The sequence below is a fragment of the Bos javanicus genome, chromosome 12 (assembly GCF_032452875.1).
Source record: "Bos javanicus breed banteng chromosome 12, ARS-OSU_banteng_1.0, whole genome shotgun sequence".
Taxonomy (NCBI): Eukaryota; Metazoa; Chordata; class Mammalia; order Artiodactyla; family Bovidae; genus Bos; species Bos javanicus.
The window spans coordinates 56,892,052-56,914,110 of record NC_083879.1 but is presented as its reverse complement, the minus strand read 5'-3'; the positions used below and the strand labels follow the sequence as shown (position 1 = coordinate 56,914,110).

General features: G+C 37.1%; 1 long non-coding RNA gene across 1 annotated transcript; it reads left to right on the top strand.

Moving 5' to 3' along the window:
• Window positions 1–378: 378 nt before the first annotated feature.
• LOC133258085 (uncharacterized) lies at window positions 379–14,172 on the top strand. Its single transcript, XR_009739808.1, has 3 exons — window positions 379–688; window positions 12,808–12,928; window positions 14,050–14,172. It is a non-coding gene; the product is annotated as an uncharacterized LOC133258085 (long non-coding RNA).
• The last annotated feature ends 7,887 nt before the right edge of the window (window positions 14,173–22,059 follow it).

Here is a 22,059-nt window from a genome sequence, read left to right as displayed (position 1 = left end):
GCCTACCTCCAATTCCAGGCGAGCTCACAGGCGGCATAGCATCCTCAGGAAAGAACGGAGAACTGGACGCAGGCTTGAGACATAAGACCAGAGAACTGAGCCCTGAAGGACCACGGAGGAAGGACAGCCCAGGGGGCCACGGCCAGAGGGTGGGCTGCCTGCACCGCCTCTTCTGTCCCCCAACAAGTCCCTTTTCAAAGCATCCTTATTCTTCGTGGCTGCCTCTGTCTTCTCTCGCCGTCTATTGTGGAGAGAGCACCTGGGAACCTCCACGGTGGCCACAAGAAGAACGCTGAGCACCCTTCAGCAGATAGGGGCCCCGCCTTGCGCCCCCTGGGCTGTTGGCTCACCCCTCAAGCCCCACAATCCCCTGCGGCGGCGCGAAGACCTTGTCTCAGAGCCGTGGAAGCTGCGGGAGGACAAGGGAGGACGTAACCACAGGCCCACCAGGAACTGCCCAGGGCTGTGGAAAGCTCCTAAGGCCTCCCTGTCCTCGGAATGTATGTTCTGCCCAGCATTCCCGTAGCCAAGGCCTTTTCTAGGTCAAGCTTTGTGAAAGCAGGGTGCTGTTGAGACCCTCACGATGGTGCAGTGACTGACTGACCCCATTAAGGCGGTTAACCCTGAGACACTGACGGGCAGGGCGGACAGCTAGCTGCTTGTCTTGGAGCTGCTAAAGACAGGCCAGGTAAGTTCCTTTGCTGATTTAAGTTGCCATCTACCACCTGGCGTGGGCCGCTTCTTTTTGGGCCTCTCTCTGCCCTGGAGGCCGGGTTGTGAACCCACAGAATCCCCTAAGCTAGTGCCTCTGCCACAGGGCCTAGGCCTGAGGTGTAGGGTGGGCGTAGGGGCCGCCTTTCACCTCAGAGCGCACCCTTGTGGCCTGTGCCTGGCAATACAGGTTGTCTCTGTAAAGATTCAGAAAAACAAAAACAGAAAGTAAACTCTCTTTCCAATTGTTAAATTTTTTAACGGAAAACAATGAGGAAAAAAACAGCATGTTGTCACTTCAGAAGTGTGCGAAGTAACAATAAAATAGGGTTGGTGATACAATGTAAATATTAAATTTATGGGTCCCTGCTGTTGCTGCTGCTGCTGCTGAAGTCGCTTCAGTCGTGTCCGACTCTGTGCGACCCCATAGACGGCGGCCCTCCAGGCTCCCCCGTCCCTGGGATTCTCCAGGCAAGAACACTGGAGTGGGTTGCCATTTCCTTCTCCAATGCATGAAAGGGAAAAGTGAAAGTCGAGGCGCTCAGTCGTGTCCGACTCTTCGCGACCCCATTGTCTGCAGCCTACCAGGCTCCTCAGTCCATGGGATTTTCTCACTAAGAGGAAAAAAAAAAAAAAAAAGCATACCTGGTGAGGAAGGATGTAGACACAGGAGGCTTGTTCACTCCCTGATTCTGCCACTAACATGGCCCATTAATCTGCATGAGTAATTTAAATTCGTTGGCAAAAGTATTTAATGATAGTGTTTTAAAAGCGTAATGTTAGTTAATATGTGCAATTTAAATCAGTGCCTGCAACAAATAAGTGCTATATATTGCAGTTATAATTAGTTTGTTGTCCAAATACTTTATAAAGTAAGAGGCAGATAAACTTTATTCTCTTTAGAAAGAGAAAAAAAATCATGCCAAGCCCTGAAATCAGGGTTCTTTTATGTATTTGTGTTTTTCTGTGACCTTGATAAAGGCATAAAGTCACTAAGGCCTATTTTGCATCTATTTGAAAAGTATAATTTCAGAAGAACCTTAAGATAATTATATTTAATAATAATATGTTTTAAATGAAAGAATTAGAATGTTATTGAATTTCACTTCTAGTATCAATTCGCTAATTTTTACAAGCAGTGTTTAAAATGTATAAAATAAATGTTTAGTTATCCTATGAGGATACTTTTACACACTCTATTTTCAGTTTCTTTTCTAATTAAATCTTAAATTAATATAAACATTAGGGAATAAATATAATTCTCATTATTTTATAAAATTCAGGAAATAATCCAACACTGATAATCAGTAAATTGATTATATTGATTGTAACAAAAAGTGATAGTGAACTGTAGCAAAATCATAATCAAATATAGACATGAGTGCTTGCTAAGACACTTCAGTCATGTCCGACTCTTGGCGACCCTATGGACTGTAGCCCCACCAGGCTCCTCTGTCCATGGGAATTCTCTAGGAAAGAATACTGGAGTGGGTTGCCATGATCTCCTCCATGAAATCTTCCCAACCCAGGAACTGAATCCCTGTTCCTTATGTCTCCTGCACTGGCAGGCAGATTCTTTACCTCTAGTACCACCTGGGAATGGGAAGCCCCAAATGTAAGCATACTTTGTTTCATTGTGTTTCACTTTATTCAGAAAATGTGTTTATTACAAATGGAGGTTTGTGGTAACCTTGTGTAAAGCAAGTCTATCAGCCCCATTTTTTTTTTCAACAGCAGTATTTTTTAGTTAAGGTATGTACAGTTTTTTTAGACATAATGCTATTGTACACTTGATAAACTTTTACAATGTAAACAACTTTATATACCCTGGGAAACAATCAAACAAAAAGCTATGTGACTTGCTTTATTGTGATGATCTAAAACCAAACCTGAGGTATGCCTGTAATTAAAATCTGCCCATAGAAAAAATTGAAATATTTATAGATTACTCTAGTAGGAGTTGGAGAAGGCAATGGCACCCCACTCCAGTACTTTTGCCTGGAAAATCCCATGGACAGAGGAGCCTGGTGGGCTGCAGTCCATGGGGTTGCTAGAGTCGGACACGACTGAGCGACTTCACTTTCACTTTTCACTTTCATGCATTGGAGAAGGAAATGGCAACCCACTCCAGTGTCCTTGCCTGGAGAATCCCAAGGACAGGGGAGCCTGGTAGGTTGCTGTCTATGGGGTCACACAGAGTCAGACACGACTGAAGCAACTTAGCAGCAGCAGCAGCAGCTAGTAGGAGTGATATAAGCTATTGTTGGTAAGGCTGCTACAATTGATTTTTTGGCAGTAGTTATCCTTTGTAATTGGAGAAGGAAATGGCAATCCACTCCAGCACTCTTGCCTGGAAAATCCCATGGATGGAGGAGCCCTTCCCACATGGCTTAGTGGTAAAGAATCCACCTACCAATGCGGGAGAGTCAGGTTCAATCTCTGGGTCAGAAAGATTCCCTGGAGCAAGAAATGGCAACCCACTCCAGTATTCTTGCCTGGAAAATTTCATGGACAAAGGAGCCTAGCGGACTGAAGTCCATGGGGTCGCAACTATTCTGATATGACTGAAAAGCTGAGCACCATCTTCTATAATAGTGCCATAATACTGAGTGAGTGAGTACTGAACCAATTATCCTACAGAAAAAACAGGGCTAGACTCCTGTGAGCCTCTAGTTACCATATTTTATCAATTGATCAATACATAATCTCATTTTATGTATGTTTCTCTTTTCAAACTCTTTATTTAATACATATATGTATTCATTAACATTGAATTAACTTCCAACAGCTCTGTAACTCATGCCTGAACAAAACTTATCTTAGACACCTATCTTCTCTGTAAGACACCTCACAGCCCTCTTAGGAACACTAGACAGCACTTCTGCACTATGCTTCGGGGGCATTTTAAACAGTGAAATCATATTTTAAAAGCACAAAAATGTAAAAATATGGCATTAAATCTAGCACAGAAGGGACACTTGTGTACAACATGAGAACTGAAACAAGAAGCAGAGCACCCCCTTGTTTCACCTCAGTTGGGAACAAGTGATTCAAAGTTTTCAATACTGAGCATATCTGAATAACTGTGAAAGTGCAGTAAAAACAGATTTTCCAGTTATTAAGACATTTTAACAAGTGAGCAGATTTGTAAATATGGAATCTGCTAGTGAAAATGTTCACCTATATTTTATGCCATGTTTCAGATTGTTATTTCAAAGATGCTGTTTTACCCTTTTGCACACAAAAACATAAAGCTAAGCCATAAACATAATAAATATATAACTATAATACATAAACATAAAGCTAAGTCAACAAAATACACATTATGCTTTTGAGCCATTTCTGCCCAGGGCTTCAGATTTATCATTTTGCCATTTTACTAAGGTGAGCATTGACTCTTATCCATGAATTTGTTTTGGTTCACCCTTCTGAATTTGGGGATTGCAAACTGTTCTATAGAATAACCCACCTGAGCATTGACCACAATTTAGCTGAAGCTTCCCAACAGCTTCTTTATAGCTGTTTTATTCAATATACAAATGCGGGGGATTTATGTGATGTTATATAGGCATTCTTGCCATAGATTCCCCCATTTATACCTTATATTATTTCCTGCATAACACACTTGGCATTTCAACTTTACCATTATGAATCTGGAAATTAAACCAATTAGGTAGAGCTCTCTGTTCATTCTCTGTCCACTTCTCTGATCTTGACTATTCGTGTGTATTATTACCCAGCAGAAATACACAAACAGCCTGTATATACATTGAAAATTTTCTTTTTTTTTTTTTCAGGTGTTGATTATATTTTATTTTTTAACCATTTATCATTTCTTTATTATTATTATTATTATTTACTTTACAATATTGTATTGGTTTTGCCATACATTAACAGGAATCTGCCACAGGTGTACACGTGTTCCCCTTCCTGAACCCCCCTCCCAATTCCCTCCCCGTACCATCCCGCTGGGTCATCCCAGTGCACCAGCCCCAAGCATCCTGTATCCTGCATCGAACCTGGACTGGGGATTCGTTTCTTATATGATATTATACATGTTTCTATGCCATTCTCCCAAATCATCCCACCCTCTTCCTCTCCTACAGAGTCCAAAAGACTGTTCTATACATTTCATGAGACATTTTAATTATTAACTTTTTGTTACCTTGATTGATGAAGTCAAGTGTCATAAAGATTCTAATCATCAATATCTTTGAAGTAATATCATAAACTTTATGGTTAGCTTTGCCTTAGAAAAAAAGAAAAGAAAAAATACTTAAGGCTTTTCACTGAAAAGACCTAAAAATAATCACCAAGTCTATAAAAATAATATTCTTAGTGCAAAGATTATGATTTAAAAATAACATTGTAAGAAGAGATTTGCTTACCTCAAGTTACTGAGAATATTGTACCGTGTTAAACTAGAGAATCTGTATCCATTTACATGTTATATTTAGGCCTACAATCCTACTGAAATTGATTTTTTGTGTATAGTGTCAGGGAAGGGTAATGGCATATTAAGTTCTCATGTCAATGTTTAATTGACCATGCACAATTTAATAAAAACACCAGCAATCAAAAGATATGGTCATCAAGCCTAATCTGTTTTTGTATAACCTCTGAGCTAAGAAAAATTTTATATTTTTCAAAAGCTGTAAAAGTTTATAATATTTTGCAACATGAAAATTGTATGACTAAATTTCTTTATTCATTTATACAGTTTTATTGCTATATATACCCAAGCCCTTTTGTGGACATCTTCAGTTCCGTTCAGTTCACTCACTCAGTCATGTCCAACTCTTTGCGACTCCATGAATTGAAGCATGCCAGGCCTCCCTTTCCATCACCAACTCCCAGAGTTCACTCAAACTCAGTGTCCATCGAGTCGATGATGCCATCCAGCCATCTCATCCTCTGTTGTACCCTTCTCATCCTGCCCCCAATCCCTCCCAGCGTTAGATCTTTTGATATTTTCAAATTGAATTGAATCACTGGAATAGAGACTGTGTGGTCTGAAAAACCTAAAATGTTTATTTGGCACCTCATAGAAAAAGTTGGCTGATTCCTTGGAAATGTTCACTTTCTTATTGTACTGCGGTCATTTCTGACAAAAATCAAGTTACCAATAATATGGTCAGGTATATGATTCAGCTGTCTGAGTGACTCATTTTTCTGTGGTGCCTGTCTTTGCACCAAAAATGCACTTAGCAAATTACTGTAACTTGGAGAAGTTCTATACAGTCAGCAAAAACAAGACCGGGAGCTGACTGTGGCTCAGATCATGAACTCCTTATTGCCAAATTCAGACTTAAATAGAAGAAAGTAGGGAAAACCACTAGACCATTCAAGTATGACCTAAATCAAATCCCTTAAGATTATACAGTGAAGTGAGAAATAGATTTAAGGGACTAGATCTGATAGATAGAGTGTCTGATGTACTATGGACGGAGGTTCATGACATTGTACAGGAGACAGGGATCAAGACCATTCCCATGAAAAAGGAATGCAAATAAAGCAAAATGGCTGTCTGAGGAGGCCTTTCAAATAGCTGTAAAAAAAGAGAAGCAAAAAGCAAAGGAGAAAAGGAAAGACATACCCATTTGAATGCAGAGTTCCAAAGAATAGCAAGGAGACATAAGAAAGTCTTCCTCAGCGATCAATGCAAAGAAATAGAGGGAAACAACAGAATAGGAAAGACTAGAGATCTCTTCAGGAAAATTAGAGATACCAAAGGAACATTTCATGCAAAGATGGGCTCGATAAAGGACAGAAATGGTATGGACCTAACAGAAGCAGAAGATATTAAGAAGAGGTGGCAAGAATACACAGAAGAACTGTACAAAAAAGATCTTCATGACCCAGATAATCACGTTGGTGTGATCACTGACCTAGAGCCAGACATCCTGGAATGTGAAGTCAAGTGGGCCTTAGAAAGCATCACTATGAACAAAGCTAGTGGAGCTGACGGAACTCCAGTAGAGCTATTTCAAATTTTGGAAAATGATGCTATGAAAGTGCTGCACTCAATATGCAGAAAATGTGGAAAACCCAGCCATGGCCACAGGACTAGAAAAGGTCAGTTTTCATTCCAATATCAAAGAAATGCAATGCCAAAAAATGCTCAAACTACTGCACAATTGCACTCATCTCACACACTAGTAAAGTAATGCTCAAAATTCTCCAAGCCAGGCTTCAGCAATACGTGAACCGTGAACTTCCAGATGTTCAAGCTGGTTTTAGAAAAGGCAAAAGAACCAGAGATCAAATTGCCAACATCTGCTGGATCATGGAAAAAGCAAGAGAGTTCCAGAAAACATCTATTTCTGCTTTATTGACTATGCCAAAGTCTTTGACTGTGTGGATCACAATAAACTGTGGAAAATTCTGAAAGAGATGGGAATACCAGACCACCTGACTTGCCTCTTGAGAAACCTATATGCAGGTCAGGAAGCAACAGTTAGAACTGGACATGGAACAACAGACTGGTTCCAAATAGGAAAAGAAGTACATCAAGGCTGTATATTGTCACCCTGCTTATTTAACTTCTATGCAGACTACATCATGAGAAATGCGGGGCTGGAAAAAGCACAAGCTGGAATCAAGATTGCTGGGAGAAATATCAATAACCTCAGATATGCAGATGACACCACCCTTATGGCAGAAAGTGAAGAGAAACTAAAAAGCCTCTTGATGAAAATGAAAGAAGAGAGTGCAAAAGTTGGCTTAACGCTCAACATTCAGAAAACGAAGATCATGGCATCTGGCCCATCACTTCATGGGAAATAGATGGGGAAACAGTGGAAACAGTGTCAGACTTTATTTTGGGGGCTCCAAAATCACTGCAGATGGTGATTGCAGCCATGAAATTAAAAGACACTTACTCCTTGGAAGGAAAGTTATGACCAACCTAGATAGCATATTCAAAAGCAGAGACATTACTTTGCCAACAAAGGTCCATTTAGTCAAAGCTATGGTTTTTCCAGTGATCATGTATGGATGTGAGAGTTGGACTGTGAAGAAAGCTGAGCGCCAAAGAATTGATTAACGCATATATATGGAATTTAGAAAGATGGTAATGATAACCCTGTATACGAGACAGCAAAAGAGACACTGATGTATAGAACAGGCTTATGGACTCTGTGGGAGAGCGAGAGGGTGGGAAGATTTGGGAGAATGGCATTGAAACATGTGAAATGTCATGTATGAAACGAGATGCTTTTTAAAAAAAATTTTTAATATAAATTTATTTAATTGGAGGTTAATTACTTTACAGTATTGTTTTGGTTTTGCCATACATCAAGATGAATCTGCCACAGGTATACACGTGTTCCGCATCCTGAACCCCCCACCCTCCTCCCTCCCTGTACCATCCCTCTGGGTCGTCCCAGTGCACCAGCCCCATGCATCCAGTATAATGCATCAAACCTGGACTGGTGATTTGTTTCATATATGATATTATACTTGTTTCAATTCCATTCTCCCAAATCATCCCACCCTCTCCCTCTCCCACAGAGTCCAAAAGACTGTTCCATACATCTGTGTCTCTTTTGCTGTCTTGCTTACAGGGTTATTGTTACCATCTTTCTAAATTCCATATATATGCATTAGTATACTGTATGGGTGTTTTTCTTTCTGGCTTACTTCACTCTGTATAATAGGCTCCAGTTTCATCCACCTCATTAGAACTGTTTTAAATGTATTCTTTTTAATGGCTGAGTAATACTCCATTGAGTATATGTACCACAACTTTCTTATCCATTCGTCTGCTGATGGACATCTAGGTTGCTTCCATGTCCTGGCTATTATAAACAGTGCTGCGATGAACATTGGGGTACACATGTCTCCTTCAATTCTGCTTTCCTTGGTGTGTATGCCCAGCAGTGGGATTGCTGGGTCATAAGGCAGATCTATTTCCAGTTCTATAAGGAATCTCCACACTGTTCTACATAGTGGCTGTACTAGTTCGCATTCCCATCAACTGTGTAAGAGGGTTCCCTTTTGTCCACATCCTCTCCAGCATTTATTGCTTATAGACTTGGATCGCAGCCATTCTGACTGGCATGTAATGGTACCTCATTGTGGTTTTGATTTGCATTTCTCTGATAATGAGTGATGTTGAGCATCTTTTCATGTGTTTGTTAGCCATCTGTATGTCTTCTTTGGAGAAATGTCTATTTAGTTCTTTGGCCCATTTTTTGATTGGGTCATTTATTTTTCTGGAATTGAGCTGCAGAAGTTGCTTGTATCTTTTTGAGATTAGTTGTTTGTCACTTGCTTCATTAGCTATTATTTTCTCCCATTCTGAAGGCTGCCTTTTCACCTTGCTTATAGTTTCCTTTGTTGTGCAAAAGCTTTTAAGTTTAATTAGGTCCCATTTGTTTATTTTTACTTTTATTTCCAATATTCTGGGAGGTGGGTCCTAGAGGATCCTGCTGTGATCTATGTCAGAGAGTGTTTTGCCTATGTTCTCCTCTAGAAGTTTTATAGTTTCTGGTCTTACATTTAGATCTTTAATCCATTTTAAGTTTATTTTTGTGTATGGTATTAGAAAGTGTTCTAGTTTCATTCTTTTACAAGTGGTTGACCAGTTTTCCCAGAACCACTTGTTAAAGAGATTGTCTTTAATCCCTTGTATATGCTTGCCTCCTTTGTCAAAGATAAGGTGTCCATAGGTGCATGGATTTATCTCTGGGCTTTCTATTTTGTTCCATTGATTTGTATTTCTGTCTTTGTGCCAGTACCATACTGTCTTGATGACTGTGGCTTTGTAGTAGAGCCTGAAGTCAGGCAAGTTGATTCCTCCAGTTCCATTCTTCTTTCTCAAGATTGCTTTGATGTTTTTGAACTGTGGTTTTGGAGAAGACTCTTGAGAGTCCCTTGGACTGCAAGGAGATCCAACCAGTCCATTCTGAAGGAGATCAGCCCTGGGATTTCTTTGGAAGTAATCATGCTAAAGCTGTAATTCCAGTTCTTTGGCCACCTCATGCGAAGAGTTGACTCATTGGAAAAGACTCTGCTGCTGGGGGGGATTCAGGGCAGGAGGAAAAGGGGATGACAGAGGATGAGATGGCTGGATGGCATCACCGACTCTATGGACATGAGTTTAGGTGAACTCTGGAAGTTGGTGATGGACAGGGAGGCCTGGCGTGCTGCGATTCAAGGGGTCGCAAATGTCGGACATGACTGAGTGACTGAACTGAACTGAACTGAATAATGTATCTTCATGTATCAAAGTATAATTTCTCCAGTTGTGTTTATATAGCTATTTTTTGTTCTTTCCTTTTTATAGTTTTTATCAATTTTTGTACCAATATGTTGATTTTTTTCACAAAATAGCTCCTTACTAGAAGGAAATGGCAACCCACTCCAGTAATCTTGCCTGGAAAAATCCCACGAATAGAGGAGCCTGGTAGGCTATAGTCCATGGGGTTGCAAAGTTTTGGACACGACTGAGTGACTTCACTTTAGAATTGCATTAAAGTATATATCAATCTGTGCAAAATTTATATATATATATAAATATATGACAATAAGACTTCTAATACATGACTGTTAAATATTCTTTTATAAAATTAGCTTTCAATTTCTCTCAATATTTAAGAAAATTTGGTGTAGATATCTTATATATCTTTTATTATATCAGTCTATCTATTTGATTTTATCCTACTGTGAGAATATGTTAATTTTTTTTCCTGCTGTTGGAGTAGTTTGGAAATATATTTTGAATTCCCTATATATAATATTCAGAGAAGGCAATGGCACCCCACTCCAGTACTCTTGCCTGGAAAATCCCATGGACAGAGGAGCCTGGAAGGCTGCAGTCCATGGGGTCGCTGAGGGTCGGACACGACTGAGCAACTTCACTTTCACTTTTCATTTTCATGCATTGGAGAAGGAAATGGCAACCCACTCCAGTGTTCTTGCCTGGAGAATCCCAGGGACGGGGAAGCCTGGTTGGCTGCCGTCTATGGGGTCACACAGAGTTGGACACGACTGAAGTGACTTAGCAATAGCAAATATATAATATTATTGCCTACAAATATTGACTTTTTATTTCCCAATACCAACACTTATAATTTTAATTTTGTTTCCTTGCCTTTGTTGAAATAACTTTCTAGGCCCAAGATTGAGTTACGTCTACCTCAAGTACCACATCAGCAAAACAAAACATTTATCTTCCTATAAATGCTTGCCTTGGCCAGAAATGCAATACATCCATTCAGTCCATCATCAAACACCAAGCCAGTCCTCAGCCTTCTCACCTGAACAAGGCTGACTATGTAGTCCCAGCCAATCAGATATTTTCTATCTTTCATTTTTCTTTAACATTTATCCTATAATAACTTTCTGCTTTCCATCTCATTTTGCAGTTACTCAAAAGAAGACTGTCCACTTTTCATGATGTGTTAAATAAAATTTGTTTGCATTACCTATACTGTTTATTTTGATCATTTTTAAAGTTTTTGTAGATAAGAAATGGGATCTAAGTGCTAATGGCTTGCAAGATAAGACACACAGGTCAGGTGCCACAGAATCCTTTGAGTTCACTGATCCTCTAGCTTTGGATAAGTCACTGTTGGATTTGAGTTCTACTTCTTGCATGTGACTCTGAAATTCAAAAAAAAAAACACTTTATTTAAAAACATATATATATATATATATATATATATATATAGTGAGAGAGAAAGAGAATGTATGTGAGAGAGAGAGAGATTGTTTTCAGAAAGAATATGGGGTAGTAGTTATTTTGGAGTCCACTGGGTGGCAGCCATCAGGGGACTCACAAAGCCTCTAGGTTAAGTACACAGCAAAAACAGTAAACAGCTGGGGAACTTGGGAAAATAAATTAAGATGAGATCCGGACTATTTTGACCATCAAAATTAAAATCTAAATAGGCACAGGCCAGACAATTAAAATACATTAGGGCTTCTACCACTATAAAGAAGCCTCCAAGTGAAAGGAATAATAGATTTATTCTAATGGGACTCTCAGAAGCCAAAGTCACAATATCAGTGGGCATGGTTGGAGTTCTTAAAGACTGTTAATGTTTTCTCCACATAACTGTAAGACTCTTATGCTGAGATAGATTGGTCATGGAACGGATTAGATTGACTCTTGGTCACTAGCCAATCTTAAGAAGATCTCTGTGTAATGACAGTGTAAAACACCATAAAATCCTCAACTCAGTGGCACATGCTTAGTTTGGTTCTGAGGGCTTGAAGATTTAGTTAAAGAAATAAGATCCTTAAATTTCAAAGAACTGAGTGTGCATGCACTTGCTTATTTTATGTCTAAGAACTGTAGTCCTGGAAGCTGTAGATATCTACAAATATGGTAAAATCTTACTAAGACAATCTAGAATTACAGTGGCTATTATGGGAATACTCTAAGTAGATGAAATAATTCATTTGAAAAGTTTACTTAAAAGCAGGAGCTCAAAAATAAAACATATGGGATAACTATTTTAATTGGTATGCAGAAGCCTTCAAATGGCCTCAAGATTCCAAATAGCTTTTTTGAAAGATTCCTTACAAAAAGCTAATGAAAAATTAAAGATATAAAAGGTACCTAAAGCCAATGATTATAAGACTCATTTGATTATTACTACTCCCCTCTATCCTCTTAGAATACTCATTCTATCCATTCTTTATCTGAATTGCCTTTCCACTTTGAAGGGACCATCAGAATGTAAACAAAAGTTCACCATATTAGTGATCTGACAGGCTGCAATAGCTCCACTGCCAGAAGCCCAAAGCAATGACTGGGCCTCCCTCATGACACTTTCATAAGAGCCCATCATCAAAATACTGGACTAGAAAATGGTATCTCATTTGCAATCAACTAGTATACTAGAATAAAGATTGTCCTTGAAGATTTTGTGCAAAGCCTTTCATATCAACTTTTATACCCCTATATCTACCCTTGCAGGAAACCCCCCACTTGGACCCCTCCTAGGGTAGATGAGATCCCAAGGAATTCTTCAGTAAATGCTACCAATTACTACCTTAAACAACCTAGGGGAAACTAAAACTAAAGTTAATGGAAAACCTTGCCAAATTCTGGTAGATACTGGAGCTAAACTCTTTTCTTTAAAGCTACTTGCTCCAGAGCCTGCTGATGGGATCCTGGGAGAACTGGCAGAAGCCAGGAAAGGATGGGAATTCTTCATACAATCGGTTCTCCCTCATCTCTGCAGTGCCTGGTCGAGAAAGGAAGGTAAACTTTCGTGTGCATGTTCCATCCCAGATCCAGACTCCTGTGAATCTGGCTTTTAACTACCTATTGGTTGAACATCCTTACTCTCCAGGGACAACTATTACCTTCTTGTTTGCCTCCTTTTATGTTCTGAGAACTTGCCTTGGCTTTCTGCCTGCATGGGGCACTCAGGTTGTTGGTTCTTGTGTACACAAGCAGTCCAACCCTCAGATTGGGGGCCCAAAAATATGGTCAGACAGAAATGTGGATTGTTTTCTATTTGTGGCTAGGGTCTTGCTCCCTGTTGCCACTCTCAGTGGAATTGTCTAAGTCTTTCTTTCTTTTGGGTATATTTTTTGAGTGTTTCTGGATCTTGGAAGGATGGCATCTTTTTCATCCTCTTAGGATAAACCTCTTCCACCTATGGAGTCATTCAATATTGCAAAAAATATTTGCTACTTGTACTGACTGAAGTCTGACAAGTTGTGAGAGGATTTAAAAAAAAATTATTGGAATGTAGTTGATTTGTAATGTTATGCAGCAAAGTGACTCAGTTATACATGTACATAAATATACACTCTTTTTAAAGATTATTTTCCCATATAGGCTGTTACAGAGTATAGAGTCGAGTTCCCTGTGCTGTACAATAGGTTCTTATTTGTTATCTATTTTATATATAGAAGTTTGTATGTGTCAATCCCCATCTCCCAATTTATTCCTACCCGATTTTATTTTTAAGTAGCTCTGTAGTAGAAAATTGGCTAGCTTGGAAACTGATATTCAGAGTCTTATAGAAACCTTGTTTTTAGGTTTTCTCTACTAACCTCAGTAAAACTATATGTCCAGAGGGAGAGTGAAACATTTGAAAGACACATAGCTCTAAATCTAGAATATAAGAATCATGTAATTTCTATTAGTCAGCAAACTGAAATTTAGATGACTTTTGTATTCCTGTAAATACTTCCCTTCACCAGAAATGTAGTATATTCAGTCAGTTCATCCCCAAACCCCATGCCAACTATGATCATTCTCATCCAAACCAGATTGACTGTGTGGCCTCAGACAATCAGATATTTTCTTTTTGTCTCTTCCTTGTTCTTCAACCTTGTCTTATGAAAGCTTCCTGTCTTATACCCATGCAGTTCTCCAAAAGAACACTGTTCATGTCAAGAAGGTTTTGTTACAGTTTGTTTTCGGCACCTAAATAATTTCCTTTAATCATTTTTAACACCTGATTAATCTGACTACTGTCTATAGGACATCGTGGATATAGTGAGTATCATTTTCTCATTCCTAATGTCAGGGCAAAAGTTTTCAATATTTTGATATTTATTTTGTTGTAGGGGTCATTTATGAAATTGGAACTGTCTTTTCTATTTTTGTCTTTCTAGATTTAATCATAAATTGATGTTGATTTTAATATTATATTTCATCTATTGCTATGCTCATATGGTTTTTCTCCTTTTTTAATTGATGTTTTGAATTATTTTTTAAATATCACATATATATCATGAAAACTAACTTAATTAAACAAACAAAAAGCTTATAAGATAGTCAAGTAAATAAGTGGAGAGAAATCTCTTATACTTCTAACTAATGCTATCTCATTGTGTTATACCTTAGGAATAGTTTTCTGAAGAGATGGGAAGATATCTAAGGTTTTGACATATACTGATTTTAGATCTTCTAAAAGTATATCCAACCTGTGTGCCTAGATCTATCTTTCTCTTGTGTACAAAATATCATATTTTCCATATTATCTGATCAGTTCTTCAAATTTCTTTGTGACAAAACTGCAATTATTTAAATAAAATAAGAAGAACTATGAGGATTTCTACTAATCCCTTAAAATGGCAAAAATATCAATTTACCTACCTAAGTAGGTATTACCTGATTATACAAGACTGGAATAATACAGGGTTATAAAAATGATTCATAGTATTGTGTATTCAAATTACTTAGAATTAGTATTGAATAGTCATTTATTTTGGTAGCTCCTTAAGATTTTATTTACAGATTATTTTTGCATTTGAAAGATAACTTTGATACCTATTTTGTGTCTGGAAACCTTTTAATCACTAGGGATACAAGACCCACGTCATAGACCTTAGAGTGTGGACATAGATACGATATCTTTATCTATCTTCTCAACCAAACTTCAGACCTCAACTTTATACTTCTGAATTTCAACTCTTAAATATTACCAGTCTAAAGTTTAAAATAAAATATTTCATTAGTGGAAATGGATACTTGTTTATATAGGTAAATTCATTTTGTTCTACAAAAGAAATCCCCTTTTTCTTTTCCTCAGACAAATTGACATTCTCCAAACCTTTACATCTTTCTTCTCAATTTGTTAGATTCAGAGGACTTAAATGAAAGAAGGCTTTATCAAGTAAAACTCATATGTAGTAAAATATGTGAGAAAGCTCATAAATCTCTCTCAGATCTCAGCACCATAGTATGATGGATAGAAAACCATGCACAGATCCAGGGAAGTCAGAGGTCAAACAGGAGATCAAGAGAGCAACAGGCAGCCCTTCCTATGTGTGGTTCCAGTATGTACAAATTGATATTACCATGATTTAGTTATGCAATACCAGTTCCCCAGCAACACGGTTCAAATTTCCATTACCGCAAAATATTAACTGAATATTCTGCATGAAATACAGACATATGTGGTAACTCTTCAGTTCATAAATCACTGTATAAGTGATGCATGTGCTTTCAAATCTATGATCAGCCTTTCCACTTTCTTCAGTCTGTTAGTGATTGTTCACTATGCACCTGTTATTCAGCTTATATAGAGAAGCAAGGCATGCAATGTTATTTCCTCCCTGTCTTCTAATGATAAAGTCATCTGCTGTTTTATAAAAATATATAAATAAAAAATGAAATTGGTCAATAATGATAAAAATATGGCAATGTAAAAAAATGTGAAAATGCTGGAATTGAAATTATAGTGGGTCAGAGATACTGAAGAAAGAGCTGGCCATGAAAGTATGGCAGTCCATCCTCTGAAGGACTATATAGCCAGAGAAACTAATTAAGTTGAACTTATGAACATAAATGAGGAAAGTGATTGTGACAATATGAATGACAGTGTCTCAGAAATGATACCAGCAAAAACTTAACATTAAGAGAATTCCATAGATATTTTACAATATTGAAAGTACAAAACAGAAAATCTTAATCCATTGACCTCCAGGAGAGGAATAGGGAGGTAGGATTGACATGTATGAACACTCTGGACTGATTCAGAGAGCTTCTGGATAGGTGGACACACCAAAGTACTGCCCCTGTACCTTGCCCTATGCACTCTTCAGTTTGTTGCTGAGTTGAGCCCTTTATAATAAAATGGCAAACATAAGTGTTTTCTGAGTGCTGTGAGTCATTCTAGCAAATTATCAAACCTGAAGAAGCCTTTGTGGGAGCCGCTGAGTTTATAGATGGTCAGGTCAAAATATGGTTGGCGCCTTGGACTTACAGTTGGTGTCTGAAGTGTGGCAGTTTTTTGGAACTGAATTCTTACACTGTGGAGACTGTACAAACTCCACATATTGTCAGAATTGAATGCAATTCTTTGATATCCCATTGTCACAGATTCAGAGTATGAAAAACCCACATGATTTGGTATCAAGAGTAATGTCAAGAAAAAAAACCCTCAGTATTAAATAATTATTAGCTTTATATTTTTTAATTTCACTGTAAATGCATAGATAAAATTTTTAATGTTTTGAGAACATTTTTAAAGATTGAATAATCATATTTTTTCTTCAGTGATTATTAATCTAGCTTTGTATGGTTTCAGTATTCATAATCATGTTTATATTCTGGCACTATCATGCAAAGTGAGGACAACCTACAGAAAGTTTTCTTAAGTTTATTTATCTGTTTTTCCCCTTTTATAGTAAGGAATAAGCCTTAGCCAAAGTATGATTTAGATGAAAAGAGAATATACAAAGAAGCAAAAGTAAAATCTGAAGCTTTGTAGACATTCCTTAGTATTTTATTATTCCAGCTATGATGCAGAAAGAGGAAGGAAAATGTCATCCCAATCTTGTGCCAAAAATTTAAGCCCTGGAACCCTGGCCTCTGGTTTTAAGTTTCCTTTTTTGTCTTCAGGACCCTAGCATTTAACTGGTATTTCAGTTTATAAATGAGTAGCTGAACAATACAAATGTTCCTTCTAAAACTGTGTTAGTTGCCAAATAAAAAATTAATTAAATGTAATCAGTGGAACAAACCCAGTGTGTCCTATTAGATAATTGTTTTGTTAGGCTTGGTTACCACATTTTGCTAAAACAGTGTGAGATCTAGTAAAAATATTTCCAAGTTTTAGCCAAATCTATTATTAGCAGTAGACAACGAGATATATTCATGGGAGCTATATCCTCCAGAAATTTCGTAAAAAATGCTACCCTATTTATTACTGAAGAGCTACAGTAGTCTGGAAAATAACTGTGCACATGTTTAAATTAATAAAAATGCACATATAGAAAATAGATATATTTTTGGTCTTTATACAACAAATTAGCATGTCATATCATGTATGAATCCAGGGCACAGTCAAATAGTCATCTCTCTTCAGAAGATAATAATAAAATCAGCATCTTTTTGACATATCATATTCAGTGTCTAGTATAAAATAATAAAATATATAAAATAAATAGATTTCAAAAGGAATGTGATATATGGCTTAGTCAATGGAAAAAGATGGCAAAAGAGACAACCTGAAATGACTCAGATAATGAAATTAGCATAAAATGCATTAATCCAGTTATAATATATTTTAATGTAGAGGATAATAGGGTAATAAAGAAAGAATACATCAGGAATCCTAGTAGATAAACATTTAGAAAATTAACATTTTTATAAATGAAATTTATAATATATGAAATGAAAAATTAACTGAGTAGAATTACACTGTATATGAAAAAGATAAGGCCAATTGACTTAGAGATAGGTAAAATTAAATTATTGAACTGAAGACCAAAAAGAAAAATTTTGGCAAAAAGTAAAAAAAGCCTCATTGATAAGTGGGCAGTATCAACCTACATATATGTAATTTGAATTCTACAAGAAGATGAGAGAAAATGCCAAAGTAAAAAAGTATTTGAAGTAATAATGATGCACAGTTTTCCAAATTGTTTAATATAAGCCTATGGATTTCAGACAGAGGAACCTGGTAGGCCGCAGTCCATGGGGTCGCTGAATCAGACATGACAGCGACTTCACTTTCACTTTTCACTTCCATGCATTGGATAAGGAAATGGCAACCCACTCCAGTGTTCTTGCGTGGAGAATCCCAGGGACGGGGGAGCCTGGTGGGCTGCCGTCTATGGGGTCATACAGAGTCGGACACGACTGAAGCGACTTAGCAGCAGCAGCAGCACGGATACCAGAAGCTCAGGAAAACTCAAGCAAAATACATAGAAAGAAAACCACACCTATGCAAAACAGCCAAACTGCTCAAAAGTAAAAGCAGAGTAAACCTTAAAATGCTCAGATGAATAAAACAAACTACACACTAAAACCCCAGAGATTTATGAGCGATGCTTAGCCTTTTGTCAAAAGCAATGGAGACAGGAAATCAGTTGAAAAACAGCTTAAAGTACTAAAGTACTTTTAAAGTACTAAAATAAAAATAAATATCAAACACAATTCTATATGCCTAAAATTACGCCTTGAAAAAGGAGGCAACATAAGAATATGTCTCAGTAACTGAGTAACAACTGAGAGAATTTGTTTCCAACTACTTAAACACTGGTCTGACTGTTAGCCCTCCTCACACACCTAGCTGAGACCAGTAGTGCCACCTGGAAAGCCACTTAAAGTGCACTTCTCAACAAAGATTGAGCCAGTCCCACATCAGTCAGAGAGCTCAGATCTGGTCTCAGCTAGGAAGTAATGTGGCTAGAACCTGCTGAGTTAAACAGTCCCCAAGCCTTGACTAGACTGACCTCAATCCATGATATGCTATGCTATGGTATGCTAAGTCACTTCAGTCGTGTCCAACTCTGTGTGACCCCATAGACGGCAGCCACCAGGCTCCCCCGTCCCTGGGATTCTCCAGGCAAGAACACTGGAGTGGGTTGCCATTTCCTTCTCCAATGCATGCAAGTGAAAAGTGAAAGCGAAGTAGCTCAATCGTGTCCGACTCTTAACGACCCCATGGACTGCAGCCTTCCAGGCTCTTCCATCCATGGGATTTTCCAGGCAAGAGTACTGGAGTGGGGTGCCATTGCTGTCTCCGTAATTCATGATATAGAGGATTAAAATATTAGAAGACAGTCTGGTTTATCTGTGAGCTTCTGCCACACAGCAAAAACAATATATAACCAAAACCTCGTTTAATGGCATGGAGAAATTCTCTTAGTTCATGGCTCCTGACTCCTTCCTCCCTCTCTACCTATATAACCTCTAGTCATTTTTGTCCTCATTTTCTGCTTCCTGAGTATTCCATTGGAGAATTAGTTCTTCTTCAATTGATGCTAAATGCAGTAAATTCAGTTTCCCTGAATTTGGTTCATGAACATGGGATTCAAAATTAGTCCCTCAGCCTCTGTCTTTTAGTGTTTGCCTCATGAGAAATAATGTAAGAATAAGTTGTTACACTACTTATCCTGAAAGTTGTCCAAAGACATTACCTTTAATTCTTGCTAATTAGATCTCATCTTAGATTTCATGGCCTTTTGCCCATTCTGAGATTTGAATATTCAGCTTTACTTTGAAATCTCTAGTTTTCTCTTGGTCTTTTCTGTGCTTCTGAAATTAGCCAGAGCTAGTGTCTTTGTTTGTATTCAGAGATAAGTGAAAAAACATCATTTATTTTTCACTTGTTTAGTGACATAACCTAAAGTACAATGGTATGCTAATATCAAATTATCTAATTATTCATAATTACTCATTCTATATGTCATATTGTTTCATGAAAATATCAATTTGCCAAATTATAGTCTGAATAAAATTCTGTTCATTATACTCATTTTTGTCCTTTTCTACATGAATATATTATATCATCATGAAACTTAAATTCTTCTTAAAGATAATTCATTCAATATTTACCCTTTGAGGAAAGCATTAAAATTAACTTTGAAATAGCAGTGTGTTACAATTATGTCATCATCACAGTGGTACAAAGGAGATACACAATGTAGTTTCTGAATTAGAAAGCCATGATTGTGACTAATAACTAACCCATTTGCTTACTATGTAACATTAGTCATTGAAATTAAGGTCTCAAATTCCTCAGCTACTAAAAAGGGTGATTATAAGATTTACCCTGTTAGAATTCTCATGAATTTTGTGAAAATTAAGCAAAATTATGTATTTAAAGAGTACTTGCATTGATGCCTAGGCAATCACGATAGACTCTATGTGTTGACTACTTTTATTAAGTAAATGGGGTATTCCCCTTTACATCTCCATGTCATGTGGACAGTGTGATTGGTATCAACTTTATTATAATAAAATATAAACATGGAAAATGCAAACACCATGATGTTGAGGCTACAAAATGAAACAACATAAAATTGCTGATCAATTACCTTTGCCTCATGGTCTACTTAATTTATACCACTCTTAATATTGAAATTAATGTAGATCTTCTTCATGTTTCTGGGATATCTTCCCTGGTAATGTTTCTCACCTTTTATTAACCCTGGGAATATGAGATATGACTAAATTCCATCCCTCACAAATGTTTCCTCTTGTTCCAAAGACAATATGATCACTAAAAGCAGTCATTAGTTACTTATATATGAGATGAAATATTGATTATGAAAACCATATGACCCCTAATATGTCACTTGGTTTCAATATTCATATGTGGAAACACTTCTGAAAAAACAAATATTTAGGCTCTATTTAAAGCAGAAAAAGTGTTTTTGTTCTTATTTTGATTTGCTTTTGTTATTTTTAAAAATATTTATAACCATAAAAGAAAGTCAAATTTCTCATTAATACAATATCATACATTAATTCAGTTGATTCAGAGACTGATTGCATTACATGTCTTATAGTCATATCAAAAGTGCTAAAAGTTTAAGGAATATAGTTTTTATTTTGAAAAAAGTTGTTTTAGTATGAACATTTAAATTTATTTGTAATTGATGACTCATAATTGAACATGTATTTTATGAAACCTAGTTTATTTTATTTCAGTTCAGTTCAGTCGCTCAGTCGTGTCCAACTCTTTGTGACCCCATGAACCGCAGCACGCCAGGCCTCCCTGTCCATCACCAACTCCCAGAGTTCACTCAGACTCACGTCCATTGAGTCAGTGATGCCATCCAGCCATCTCATCCTCTGTCGTCCCCTTCTCCTCCTGCCCCCAATCCCTCCCAGCATCAGAGTCTTTTCCAATGAGTCAACTACTTTTTAGAAATACTTTTAAACCTATTACAAAATATTTCGTGATAAATTCCATATGTTTGATATGCCAGCTTATTCTGTTTTATATGAGGTACTTATATTTAATATAACAATACCTTATTATCGTCATTCTACAAACAGCAAATACTAACAGAACATTTACTTCCACCCTGTATTCCTGCTTTACTTGCCTTGATGTTTATCACTATGTGAAATAACTGGTATGTTTATTTCCTTGTTGGTGCCTGTGCCCTCCATTCACACAACAGGGCCAGAAATCAGAAATTACATCTGTAGTCTCTACCTGCACATGTCTCTAATATGTAGTTGAGTGTGTGAGAAACAGAATCATCCAAAAAACATTTGATGAAAGTATTTCTCACATAATGTGAGAAATGCTTAGAAAATATATACTTTATCTGTGGAAAAGTGTTTTGTATTATGAGTAATAATCTTAAATTTATGTATTTTATACCATCCTTGATGATCTACCTTTTTAAAAAACATAATGTTTTACTAGAGAAACTAAGGAGACAAAAAATAAATTGAAGTAACAAGGAAAAATACACTGGCATATATATTTACTCTCATTTTTCAAGTTAAATATCAAATCTGATAATCAAGCATATTTAAATACTGAAAAAGATAATTTGTCTTCTACAACTCTGGTGAACGCATTTATATTCTTAATCCTACTTTTAAACTCATCTCATAGAAATAGTTTTGTAAATAAAGTATAAAGAAAGCTAGATGTCATATAAATTGTGGAAAGACTA